The sequence below is a fragment of the Gavialis gangeticus genome, unplaced genomic scaffold, assembly GCF_001723915.1.
Source record: "Gavialis gangeticus isolate Ggan-Ray unplaced genomic scaffold, GavGan_comp1, whole genome shotgun sequence".
NCBI classification, from domain to species: Eukaryota; Metazoa; Chordata; order Crocodylia; family Gavialidae; genus Gavialis; species Gavialis gangeticus.
In genome coordinates this window covers 11,969,641-11,982,474 of record NW_017728993.1, presented here as the reverse complement: position 1 = coordinate 11,982,474, position 12,834 = coordinate 11,969,641, and the positions used below count along the sequence as shown (strand labels likewise).

At 41.8% G+C, this 12,834-nt stretch overlaps 1 long non-coding RNA gene across 1 annotated transcript; it reads left to right on the top strand.

Annotated features, from left to right (window-relative positions):
* Positions 1 to 2,138: 2,138 nt before the first annotated feature.
* On the top strand, positions 2,139 to 10,270 carry LOC109286598. The gene is made up of 2 exons (XR_002094630.1): positions 2,139 to 2,211; positions 9,586 to 10,270. It is a non-coding gene; the product is annotated as an uncharacterized LOC109286598 (long non-coding RNA).
* Positions 10,271 to 12,834: the final 2,564 nt, after the last annotated feature.

Sequence of the window (12,834 nt, the reverse complement as noted above, 5' to 3'; positions counted from 1 at the left end):
CATGAAGATTTTGACCAAAAATGCCTGTTCTCTTATCGGAAAACTGACTTTTTAATAATGCTGTCAAGCCTGCTAATAGTTATTGACAAAGGATGTCAGACAAATTGTACAAAACAATGGAAATACTCCCTATTGTTGACAATTTTTCATTAAAAGCTTATTTTTTACAAGATATTTATGATATTTTTCTCCACAAAAATGTCCCACCTCATCTTTCATTTGCTTGAATGGGTGCAGTCCCTTTCTCAGTACTTAAATCCTCATTTTATTGTTGGTTGTTGTCTTTTCATCCTTTGGTCCCTCTCCCCACCATCAGCTGTTACTCGTTTTTTAGCCAGTTTAGATAGAAAGCTCCATCAGGCCCAAGGGCCTTATTGTTCTGAATGTCTGTAATGTACAATGCACAATAATAGCAATGCTATATAAATAATAAATTACGCTGAAATGGCTTCTCCAAATTGAAATCTACTTTTATATTTAAAGAACTCAAATACCATCAATAACTTCAGAAAAACCTATAGCAGCTCAGGTGGGTAAAGAGAGATGGGAGAAACCAATTCCTTTTGCAATTTAGACAATGATAGGATCCTTTCTGTGTTCTTTAAAATAATGAGAGTTGCCCATCTGGAATGGAAGTTGCCCTCTTTCAGTGTATAATTTTCTGAAAATCTCCTAGAACAATGGGCTTTTCTTTCCTCTTCAAAGGTAGTTATCCCATAATTGGCATGCCGACATGGAACCTGTATTTTTCTGTGGCACAATTTTTCCTAAAATAATTTTTTTGTGCTGTGCAACTATCAATCTGTCAGAAGATTATTATTTATCTGTTTAGTGCTGACAATACAGGGTGCAAAGATGAAGACAGCCCCTGGTTTATAATATGATGAGCTTAAAAAACAAAAAAAAAAGAAGAATATCTTGTGGTTAGACCCCGAATTTGGACATCAGGACACCTGAAGTATACTCCCAGCTTTGCCTTAAGACTTTTTGCCCAAACTTGAATAGTAACTTCACCTTTCTGTGTTTCAATAATCAGGGCACAACTGAGATGCAGGTGTTTGGGGCTTGATCCAAAAGGATTCCAGAAGAACAGGAACAGGAAAGGTCAGTAAAGCACCAAGGGTCCAAACTAGAGCCGGGATTTCGAAGGCCAAGGTCTATAAGGAACTGGGACGTAGATGGTCACCCTGGTTAGAACCATGGGGTGACGTGGGGTTTGAAACAGTGTGGGGAGGGATCCAGACTAGTCTCTTTAGCTGTACAAGACCAGGACTTAGGCAATCACCTAGCTAAGCCACAAGCCAGGAGCTGACTGTCAAATGACAGATGTCCAAAAGCACAAGGGGTCAAGGACCCAGCAAGTCAGTCTGGAAGCAAAAGGGTCCAGGTTCAAGTCTGAAATAGTAAGAAGAAAGAAGGAACCAGGGTGCAGCTGGAAAGCAGGACCCAGGAAACCAGAAACAGGGAGTAAAAAGCCCAGGGCTAAAAAGGAGGTATCTGTCTTGTTGAGTAGCCCGCTGGGCACTGTAAGGGCTGCTTCTGAAAAGCAGGCAGCCACACTGTAGACTATAGTAGTAGGCCCTCAGATGCTTAATGGTAATACAGTATAGTATTTGCTTACATTCACTTGTTTGGGTAAGAAAAGAAGAGGCAAAAGAAATGATCAGGACATCACAAGGCGTGAGCCATCTTTGAAAATTCAAGAAAAGTGGAATGGAAAAAAACTGGGCAAAAAGTTGTCTAGATGCTAGACCAGGCTAGTTTTAGACAAGATATAGCTCAGGTATGGAATTTAAAAAAAGCATATGAACATTAACTAGAGTAACAGAAACTCCTTTACATTTTTTTTTTTACCTTATTTAGTTAATTTTTTAATAATGCGTCAGGCAATAGAGTGTAACATTTTGGATTCATCTCATAATCTTTGCCCTTCAGCCTTGAAATACAATTCCTGCTGAACAGCCCATCTCCAGATAAACTAAGATAAGCATTCTTTTAAAACTGAATTTGAAGCCTCAATGGGAAGTCCTTTTTCCTAACAGGCTTGCCACCCATTAGAGGCTTTTGGAGACATTAGGACTTAAATAAATTAATTTTCAGTTCTCTCAAATGTTAACAAGCTTTTAATTTCTTTAGAGGGGTCAACAACACTCAGCAGGCAACTGGGGCCAGGTGTGGGGAGTTAAGCTATGGACAACCAGGCCAACACAGGTAAGCAGGACCAGCTTGGGGCAATTTGGTTAGCCTGCTGACTTGGCCCCTGACACAGTTATTTATTTGTAACCTAGTGATGTTTAATCTGATAAGGATTCTTTAGACTCACTTCATTATAACTGAAAGTTCTTTGATATCTTCAGATATTTGGAATTCTGGAAATGGAGCAAATTAGCCCTCTTTACTGTACTCTCCTCCCTTCCTGCTTAGGTGTTCACGAGCAGCATGCACTCACGTTTTGTTGGATTTGTTTTATATAAAAGAGCTAGCAATGAAGACCACTGAGCTTCACTGCATAAAATTACATAGACGTCTCTACATTTTTCAACCATTAACCTTTCAACTGCCAGGAATGTTCTGCCTATAGGCATTCATTCAGCTGGCAAAGTGGAAAATTACTGGCAAGGTAAGACCTAGAGGAAAATCATCAAGGGGCGCATCTAAACATGCAATTAACACAAAGCTATGACCTCCAGAACTTCTTGCTCCAGAGTTTATTGCTCCCAGGTGCACCATTTGAACATGCACCCAGGACCCCAGCATGCTGAGCTGTGGTCAGAGCAGTCCTGGCTGGCAGGGGGTCCTTGGGGGCTGGCAGGAAACTCTATTCTTTTAATAGCTCCATAGTGTTTTGCTAACCCTTACCCATTGTAACAGAATGAGTGGAACCCAGGATCCATTTAAGTCAATGGGAGTTTTGCCATTTTACTTCTCTAAAGGAGTTCAACATTCAGCTGGACACAATGTTATAAATATTTGATCTGGAGTTTCAGTTCAGGCCTTCATCTCATGCAATTACATACTAATGCAGCAAAATAGTTCAGAGACATTTCCTGCCCCACCCTCCCCCTTAATAAACCAGTTTATTATAGTTATATATGCTCTTTGCTGCTCTGATTTTCCTGGGGGAGATGGTGCACTTATCAGTCTACTTGGGTTTTCAAGCTCGTTGTCTTGTCTGCTCAGCAATCTGCCCTGTAGCACGCTCCACTTGGCAGATCCGTGTTGACACCCTTCCCCCACACCACATGCTGGTACGGTTTTGTAACTTGAAACTTTTCTAAAGTTCACTCCTACCAAAACTAGTGCCTAGCCAATGGAATAGCAGTTGGGTATTGCCTGTTATCTCTCCGTGGGGAAGAAAAGCTCTTGAAGATCACTTCTTGGAGAGTAGATAATGTATTCTACTTCTCACGAGCTGGCATCTGCCTTGCAAGTAAATTAATTGCCCTTCTATACCTTTTTAAAACATGTTTGAACTTGGCTTTGCTTTAGATGTCCTGGATTTGCTCTCCATCTAATTTAACATCTTAATTCTTCCCACTATGCTCAATGGACAGATTTATGAAAGAGGGGCAGGAGGGATTGATCATTTTGACATACCTAACATGCCTGCTGCCCTTGCCCACTTCGTGCTGATTAAGTCAGTTTTCAAATCTTACTTTCTACCTCTAGTTCCTCCACTGTTAGGGCGACCCATTTGCATTACTTTTGCTATTTCCTAGCAACCTATGCTGTAACTAAGAGAGAAACTAGGACTTCAACTAAGGATACATCTCTGAAATTACAGTAGCTCATGCAGACATACCTAAGCTTTTTTTTTAAAGCGCTAGCTTGAGTGCTGTGAACAATAGCCCAGAGCTCAGTGCAGGCAGCAAAATATTCAGGTAGTGTTTAGCCTAGGCTGAACTTCATACTACTGAGGCTGCTGTGCTAAAAGGGCTTAAACTAGCTAGTTCAAAACTAGTTTGGATATGTTTATAACAGTTGTAGTCACTGCAGAATAATTGTGCCATGAATGTAAGCTTTTCCTAAAACTGACACTAGATTGCCTCTTTCACACATAAGCAGATTTAATTGTATTAAATTTGAGGATTTCCATGTTAGAATTCATTGGCACAATATAAAACAAACTTTTCCAGGATACTCACCCACTGCAATACCGACATGCAACTCAACCTCTGGTGAGGAAGTGCAGTATTATCTCCATTTTACAGAAGAGGTATACAAGCTAGGGATAAAAGCATGGGCTACTGGTGTCACCTTAGTCAGGGGGCCATGTGCCCTGTGACTAGCCCCACCAACCGGGGGGGGGTCCCCCACACAGCCAATCCTGTGATGGTCGATCTCTGTGGCTGGTGGCTGCAGCTGCTTCTGAGAGTGGCTGTAGCAATCGGCCAGCACTTGTGGGGCAGAGGGGGCGGGCACTGGTGCTCCCATCTGCCCATCACCTTAGTGGCAAGTGTGACTGAACAGGGGGTGAACTGGTGCTCTCAGGGGTGCATGTGCCCCCCGATGCATCACCACTGGACAGAAGTTGCACATAAGCTGGTTTAAGTGATCAGAAACTGGTTTAAACCTGTAACAGAACAGAAGCTCAGGGCACACAAAATGGCTTAAACTGGTTTAAGATAAACCTGGTTGAATGTACTATCAGACTCAACTGATTTGGGTCAAACCAGTTTATGAAATTTCTGTCCCAAGGACCTTTCTGGTTCAAGTTAAATTATAGTCCCCCAGCATCCCAGCATGCTTTGCAGCCCTGGACTGGGCTGGGCTGTGGTGTCTGCTCCAGAAAGCAGGGATTGCCCCCTAGCTGGAGCTGTGAGGGCTGCCTGACAAGGGGGTCAGGGAGCTTGGGGAGGTGGGGACAAACCTGGCTAGGGATGCAGCCCAGTCTACAGGGGGGAACTGCAACTCCCCCACCCAGGCAGACCCTGGCTGGGGTCTGGGGCCAGGAAGGGGGGCATTAAACACCCCTTCCCCTGCTCAAATTTCTCATGGACTGCAACTGTGGGCTAGAAATCCCAGGGGCACCTGGAAGCAGGAAGAGGAAGTGATGAGCAACCCTGCAGAGTCCTGCTGCAGTAATTCTGGATGGCAAATTCCAGAGACCTTGGGAGCAGCAGGAAGAGGAAACACAGCCAGAGAGTTGTTCTCTAGTGCCCTCCAGCTTCTGGCCTGAACCACTGCAGGCATGCGGCTGCATTTCCTGAATCAAAGGTAAATGTCTGTTCACTTCTGTTTCAATTTAATCTGTGCAGTTTGGACTACCCTGCAAACACTGAATCAATTCAGCCTTGGGCCTTTTGACTGTCTGTATTTAGCCGCAGAGATTTAGTGATTTGCTCTAAATGACAAAAGGAAGCCTGTGGCACGGCTGAAGGAACTGAACTGGTATGCACATTGCCAGCCAACGCCTCAGCAATAAAAATAATCTCCCTCCATTGAAGAAACATACTGAGGCACAACGAACACCTAAGTAGACAGATGAGGGATGAACAAGTGTCTGGAAATAATTATTAGCTAAATAAGGGTGTCATGCCAGTGTACACGTTATTCACCTAGAGCTGAAAAACTAGCTCTCTCTTTTGAGGGAAGATAGACTCACTGGGAGCTTGACATACTACTTGCTCTTGCTGTGTGACGCAGTTGAGGGAGCTGGTCAAATGCTGCCCACTAAAGTTTTCAGGGAACGTGTTAGAAGGATTGTGAACGTTAGCCCTGCTTTCACTCATGGGGAAGATGCTTGAACAACAATTAGATCCGAACAAGAACGAGGATAACCTAGTAAAATCTCACTCTTCGCTACAATGACAGCATGTACAAATAGTCCTCAAAGGTAACATATTTGGTTTTTAAAGTACATAGAAAGTTTTAAACAATAGGTTGCATAAAACATGGATGCAAAAAGCTGTTTCTGAAATTACATACTCTTGTGGTAACTAATAAAAAACCTTACGCTGCCAGCTAGTCAAAGTGACAGCAGTGACCTTAATTTGCCATAGAGATCTTTCATGGGTATGGACGTATTTTCCTCAAACACCTTTGAAGGACAGCAGACTGCCTAATGAGCTAGAGGTCTTAAACCCACAGGCACCACGTTAATTACAAAGGGGTATTTAATTATCTAACCCAGGCATCTAAAGAATTAATAAACCTTGAAAATGAAGGGAAACAAGAAAGGAAAGAAAAGAATTTGCTATCAAATATATGAAACACTGGAAAAGAAATCACTATAGAGACAGATTTTGATAGATTCATATCTGGTATTTCCAAAAAGCCTACTGTCTGCTAAATGCCAGATGTTCACACATTATGCTTATTATTATTGTTAACAGCATTAATTGGGAGAGAGAGGAAGTTAATCCAATTTAATTCATGAAACTAAGTGGAGAGATATATAAGAAAACAAAATTGGACAAATGCAACAAAAGACAGGCATCCAATAATTTGGCAAGCTATGCATTTTACATACTGTATGCATAACAATGTCAGAGTTTCTAAACAGTGAAGCCAGTCCTATCCAGCAACTGTTTCATTAATTATACTAAGAGCAAATGAAAATACTCAGGGGTTCAGCTTCCAAAGTAGACCCAATGCACAGCTTCCTTAACAACTGAATTTTATCTGTGGTATGGATTTTCTTCCTCATTAGCAGAAAATTATTAGAATTATTTTAATTTCAACATGCCATCAAAAACAAGAGGCACCATTACATGATGACAGTCTCCTTGCAAATATATGCAAATACGTACATATAACAAAGCAATTTACATGTGCCCAAAGCCTCAAGCGAGCGTATTTGCCTTGATCAAATCTTTATAATGGGATTTATCTGTAGGGCATAAAAACAATGTTTACCTTAAAGCACAGTGGCTTTAGATCACTGCAATGAGACCTTTTTCCTATTGTACCATCTGCAACACTGCTAAGGCTGCATGAGCACTTCCTTATACTCCTCTACTTCCAGGGCCTTGTAATTTGCCCCTACAAGGTCTCTCCAGACTTACACTTGGCATACAAGACTCATCTAGGAGATAAACACTTATTTCCTCATCAAGTCATTTTTTAAAATTGAACCATTTGTTTTAAATTACGCTATCGCTTGCACCCTGTGCTATTTTTACTTGAATTTTGTTAAGCTCATGCTTGGGTTAGAGTAGGGCTAAGCAAAACTGCAATATCTGCAACAGCATCCAAACAACAGGAATAAATCATTTTTGTAATTTAGATTTTATGTTGCCAAACAGTGGCTGTCAGCCTTCAACCAATAACTAATAAAGGAGTCTATTCAAAACTTCCTGACAAAAGAGATTTGCTGCCTTACCCAGAGTCCCAGAGATCTACCAAACTTTCTGATGGGCTGGTCTGGAGATCCCTCAAGATAATGGCGTTGCCAAGGAAAAGATTTTTTTTTAGAATGTTCTCTAAACAATTTTTAAAGGTTTTGTCTTTTAACATCAGCAAGTTTCTATTCACAAAATTCAAACCAGGCTTCTTGGAAGGTCTATTGCTGTTCCAAAACATTTTCACAAATACTCAATGTATCCGGGACATTTTTCAAGTGAAGGATGGACCATACTTAAGTGGTATCAGCAGAATATACAAATAAATCTATTTAACAGGGTTTAACTTAAGTAAGAGAGGGCGACATTTGCAGGTTCCAGGTGGAACCCTAAGTTTTTGTGAACCATTATGAAGCTAAATGCAAAGGCAGGTTTGATAGCATTTCAGGATTCGTGCTGAGAGCCCTCTCTGTGCCAACAGCCAGTGGTATCTGGTCCCTGTTTACTTGTTAATCTCCAGCAATAAAAGTTAAGGATAAAATGATATCCTGAATACAATACATACTAGACTATGTTTTTTATACCCAAAGTGCATGCATACATACCATCCAAAATATTTAGGCCGATGCTTACTGGGAAGGAAAATGCAATGTTGACATTCACTACGAAGAGCAGAACACAAATTCTTTCCTAGTGTTGCAAAACCCTTGGCTCCCATGAGTATAACCCAAGGGCAGAATTTTGTCGAGTAAACACAAGCAATTTCACCAGCGTTAGCAACACTAGCTGTATTTTGTATGTTAAAAATGTATGCTAAACATGGTGAGTTTCCAGCTACTGCTTAGTTAACTCGATGCAACAGTTTCTCATAGGCAGGCAGTTCGCAGTCAGGAAGGAATAATTGCATATTCATAAGTACCTCAACACACAATTAACTGCTGTACAGTGAAACAGCAGTAACGAATAGAAATCATTATCATTTTAGTACTGTGTGAAATATGTATTAAGCACACTCGCGTTGTGTGTTACATCAGCACCAACTATCACTTGGCTTTATGTCTGCCATGTAGTATTACGTCAGAAATCTAAAAGCTTAATTTCTTTAATAAAAGCGAGGCAGAAGGAGACCTCTTTTTTCATTTACTATCATGGCAATCATGTTACATTGGGATATAATCATAATAAGGAGTGATGGGCTGGGTTTTTTTATGTTCCTAGTTGTCTTGAAGCACTGGCAATGCATACAGCAATAGGCTGCAACATTGTTATACTGCTTCCTACTCAGGCATTCAACTAATTCAGCCATAACCTAGTTACAGATGAGTCTTGTGATGGCTCTGACACTTCCATTTTCACTTTCCCGGTTTTGATGCTTTTCATTATTAAAACAACTCTACTCCGTAATTTTTGTTAAATGACTATGAGTGACAGAGGCAAGGACAATGACTCTAAACTTTTATTTTGACCTTATAACGCCATCTAATTGGCAGGGGGCCTTCAGGCCAGATTAGTTTCTATTGGATTGAAAGCTGTACCCAGAGCTGCAAGACTGCTGCACCTTATGCTCCAAACATAATTGGTTCATGAACCAGTTTTGAAGTTTTTCACAGTTAGGTTTCCAGCAAATTTTAATCATCTATTAATATACACTAGTCACTGTCACTATTCTGCATACTGGTTTCAGAATGGCTAAATTCTTTATTATATTTAGGATTTAGTTCTGATCATTTAGGTACCAACTGTATTTGTACTGAATTTATATTGCTCTTAAATTAATGCACATATGAAAAGATGTTAGCATCAAGATTTAGTACTTTTTAACCTTGAAGGTATGTCATATAATAGATATTGATTTCATCTCTTCATTATTACACAGAAAAATGATAAAATGTGGCTACTACTGAACTGTTATACAACAGAATAAATGGTTATCACTATGTTATAAAACAGTAGGGTGACACCAGGTACGCTTGCTTTAAAAACTTATTATAAAAATCAATGTCGATATACCTCTTGGTTAGTCTCATTCTTTCTAATTAAAGAGAAAATGTCAAAAAGGGGTTTTCAACAGTCCAACTTCTAATTCTTACTTCTCTCAATCATCTGTAAAACCTTTTCTTAAGCATGAGAACTTGAAAATAATATCAGTTTTATCATCATTTTGTTCATTTTCACCTAGTACTTTTGTATATGCATCTTCAATGGCACTGAAATTATTATTGTGCCTGTGTCTATGTGCGTGTACAACACTTAACACAATCTACTCTGCTAAAGCCTAATTCGTCTGTCTTTCCAAATGCAGATGCAAGGGGTGGAATTCAGGCTCCAGTAAGTCAATGGCAAACCTCCCACCTTCTTCAGTGGAATCTGGATTTCACCCTGCATTTTCCTGACTCAGAAGAGGTTTCAAAGCATTGTGGGAAAAAGGGGAAAGTGTTTTCTCGCCAAGGATGTAGGAGAGAACAGAAGAAATATCGCAAGGGGAATGGCTGTTAAATGAACTTGGCAGAAGTTACTATTTCAAAAGTGATGCTAGCTAAAAAGAGAATATGAGCAGAAATGTTGGGCCTAGATTTATGAAATGTCGCAGGACTTTATGGCTATTTAAAGTGAACAAAAAAGGTCACAAAGATGATTTTTTTAGATTCTAGTGAGTAGTTTATAATTTCAGTCTTCTGAGCAATCTCCGTGTGACAGAATACTTCCAGCATAGCATCCCCATGTATCTCTATGCATCTACTGTTCCCATCCATAATACCATCGTCAACAGTGTCAGACCAATTGTAGGACCCAGCTTTGTAGGATGCAGTCCAAAGTCTCTGTTGCTAGTTAAAAGGCTTTTATAAAAAGCACACTATATATTTCAAATACCTTTTGAACATTTCTACTGTTGTGACATTCCTCTCTTGCCTGCTGTCCTTTAACAAGGGTGAAATATATCAATATTACCTTCAATACTCACTTATAAGCAATTGCTTACCACCATTCATCATTTTTTCCTTGTTTTTTTTATTTCTTCCAGTTTGTTAAATTCTTTCTGTTGCTGAATTGCTTAGGACAGAACTCTCTATTCTATGTAGGAGAAAAGGTCTGGATATCCTGATAATCTGTGTGTTAAAAATACCTACGTGGAATTGATGGTTACCTCCTCTATGTTGTTCACTATCATTCCTGGTTCTCTTCACTTAAAGTTCTCTCTGATACTTTACAGACATTACCTCCCCTTGAATTTTCAGGTGAAGTTTCTCCAGGAATTTTATCCTGCCAGTATGTGTCAAGGTGATTTCATTCAGTAATATCGTGCTGCTGGCATTACTAACCTGTCTTGATCTGTTTGTAATATTTTTCTGTCCTTACTGAGTTTGTGTGACCTTCCATTTTCTACCAGCTCTTTCAATCTTCCATGGATAGCTGTCTATAGAAAGAATATCTTACTATTTTCTTTGCTTTACAAGCCATGTGATCTACAGAAGCATATTCCCACACAACAAGATTTTTCTGACTGTCAAGTTCCTTTCTGCATTGGGGGGGATTACCCATCTCCTCCTCAAAATGGGCAGTCAGCAGATGCAAACAACAATCAAGCATTTGGCATTCTCCAGATAATATATCTCAGCATATTTCATTTTTTCTCTGCTTCTGAAAAGGCCAACAGTTCCTGAAGAAGAATATCAGGAGAAAAAAGTCAGTGAGGGTCTTCCTCCCTGCCCCCTCCCCCTGTCATGACACCACAGTGCTATGTTAAAATGCGTGAAAACTCAAGAAGCCATCCTTTCTCAGCTCAGCCATTAGCCAAGTGCTTTCTAGATATAGCTCTGTCACTGATATTTAGAATAGCCTACACAGCACTCACTTAAGGTGCATCTCAGGAAAATCCCAGTAAGGATGCGATGAATTACTGTGGAGTAATTACCCCATAATGAATTAACTCCATAGTAGGGAGTGTACAGTTATAGTGGCTGCCCACTAGGGCTGTGCAAAGCTTCAGTCACTGATTCAATTCAGAGGAGATTTGGCCCAATTTGGTGGTCAAATCTCTGAATCCAAATCAAACCAGGAGACCCATTAATGTCTCTGAATCGAACTGGAAGCATCTCGATCAATTTGGAGAGATCTGATGATTTGGCCATAGACACAGCTTTATATGTTTTTTCTACGTACCTCAAGGTACCACGCGCGGCTTGTGAATGCTGAGATGGTGGGGAGGATGGAGCGCCCCAAGGGAGCATGGGGGTGTCCGCTTTTGGGTCTGCTGTGGAGCATGAGGGGAAACCCCGACACCTCCCAGCTTAGCGACTGGTGCCTCCTGGGTCAGGGAGGGTACCCGGGGTCCCCCTGTGGCCGATTGCCTACCCGGGGGGATATGCAGGGGGTCCCTTGTGCACTCAGTGGCAGACCCAGCAGCACACTAGAAGTAGTTACAGTCCACTTCTGGGTTTGCCGCTGAGCATGCAGGGGGGGCCCCTGCACTCCTGTGGGACGCTTCATCTGCCCCAGCATTTCAGCATTCACAAGCCCCACCTGGTACCTTGAGGTATGTAGAAAAAACATAAAGCTGTGTCTATGGCCAAATCGCTGATTCTCCAAGTCAGAATCGAATCTTCAGATTCGGATTCAGCCTAATTGAATCAGGACAGTGATCTGTCAAGGGGGCGCACCTAGGCCAAGGGTCAGTGAGGATCTAGTTACAGAACTTCTGGAGGGACTGGATGTATTTAAATCAGCTGATCCGGATTATCTCTACCCCAGAGTGCTGAGGGAATTGGCAGAGGTCATTGCGGGACCCTGGCACAGCTTTACAAGCACTCGTGGTGCTCTGGCGTGGTGTCAGAGGACTGGAAAAGGGCCAACGTGGTTCCCATCTTCAAAAAAGGGAGGAAGGAGGACCCAGGAAGCTATAAGCCAGTTAGTCTTACCCTGATCCTGGCTAAGCTTTTTGAGAGAATTATCCTGTGACATGTCCATGAGGGGCTAGCAGGGGAGGTTATGCTTAGGGGCAACCAACAGGGGTTCATTAGCAGCAGGTCCTGTCAGTCCAACCTGGTGGCCTTCTACGACCAAGTCACCAAATCCTTAGATGCAGGGGTAGCAGTGGATGTAGCCTTTCTGGACTTTAGGAAGGCCTTCAACACTGTCCCTCACCCCATTCTCATCAAAAAACTGGGGGACTGTGGTGTCAACACCTACACAGTCAAATGGGTCGCTAACTGGCTGGAGGGCCACACCCAGAGTGGTGGTGAATGGGTCATTTTCGACCTGGAGGGATGTGGGCAGTGGGGTCCCCCAGGGCTCGGTCCTCAGGCCCGCACTGTTCAACATCTTCATCAGTGACTTGGATGAGGGGGTAAAAAGCACCCTGTTCAAATTTGCTGATGACACCAAGATGTGGGGGGATGTGGGCATGCTAGAAGGGAGGAACAGGCTGCAACTGGACCTAGACAGGTTACAGGGGTGGGCGGATGAGAACAGGATGGGTTTCAACACTGACAAGTGCAAGGTGCTGCACCTGGGGACGAACAACCGGCACCATACCTACAGGCCGGGGAACTCC